Raw genomic sequence first — 494 nt, 5'->3', positions numbered from 1 at the left:
ATAGGGGAGGTCAGAGGTCAAATGGTGGGAGTCAGTGCTGTCCCTTCACTATGTGGGTTCTGGGGTCCCACAGACTGGGTGGTAAATTGCTTTACCTGCTGAGTCATCTCCCTAGTTCTCCAGCAGTTTTTAACTTTTTGAGATGAAGTTTCACTAGATTGCCTAGGGTGGTGGGGAACACATTCTGAAGCCTAGGCAGGCCTTCAACTTGTAGTTCTCCTGCCTCAGTTTCCCCAGGAAGCTGGGATAACAGGTCTGCAGTACCAGGTCAGAAATAGGTATGGCTCTTTTTTTTTTCTTCCTCCCAGATAGGGTTTCTTTTTTTCTTTTTTTTTAAGATTTATTTATTTTATGTATAGCTGTCTTCAGACACATCAGAAGAGGGCATCCAATCTCATTACAGATGGTTGTGCCCCACCATATGGTTGCTGGGATTTGAACTCAGACCTTTGGAAGAACAGTCAGTGCTCTTACCTGCTGAGCCATCTCACACA

The sequence above is a fragment of the Mastomys coucha genome, unplaced genomic scaffold (genome assembly GCF_008632895.1).
Source record: "Mastomys coucha isolate ucsf_1 unplaced genomic scaffold, UCSF_Mcou_1 pScaffold18, whole genome shotgun sequence".
NCBI lineage: Eukaryota > Metazoa > Chordata > Mammalia > Rodentia > Muridae > Mastomys > Mastomys coucha.
Note: the sequence above shows the minus strand (reverse complement) of the source record.